This window comes from Octopus bimaculoides, chromosome 8 (genome assembly GCF_001194135.2).
Source record: "Octopus bimaculoides isolate UCB-OBI-ISO-001 chromosome 8, ASM119413v2, whole genome shotgun sequence".
Classification (NCBI taxonomy): Eukaryota; Metazoa; Mollusca; class Cephalopoda; order Octopoda; family Octopodidae; genus Octopus; species Octopus bimaculoides.
Genome location: NC_068988.1, coordinates 76,647,359 through 76,647,926, shown reverse-complemented (window position 1 = coordinate 76,647,926; position 568 = coordinate 76,647,359).

The window sequence follows — 568 nt, the reverse complement described above, 5'->3', positions numbered from 1 at the left end:
ATATATATATATATATATATATATATACAAAGTTTTAAATTTAAATTTAAGAGAGAGATTTGATGCTAATATCCATTATTATTGTAATTTATTCCTATGTCAACATTTCTGTATAAGGCTATATTTGACTGTCAAATTTAAGTCAAACATATAAGTTGCCTTACACGACTTCAGGGAATACATTTGAGAACAAACAAAAATCAAACAAAAGTCAAGAATAGGAGATCAACACCACATTTCTAGGTTTCGTCCATATTTAAATTTGTCGTTAGATGACTCGTTAAATTCGTCCCTTTCTAAACAAAAGTCCATTAAGGGGAGGCAACCCCTTGCAATATTATGAAAAATGTTCATAATTTATAAGCAATCATCTATTCTAATAGAAATTATATTATATTATCCTAGGAGCTATTGTAAAGCCCACAATTGCTATTGGTAAATTGTACATCGATATGCCTGCCTTAAGACCTAATATTATATTACACTGTACTATAAATTATAAATTATAAATAACTCTCAATTACAATGGGAATTATTATCTCTGGGAGCTTTTATATATATATATATA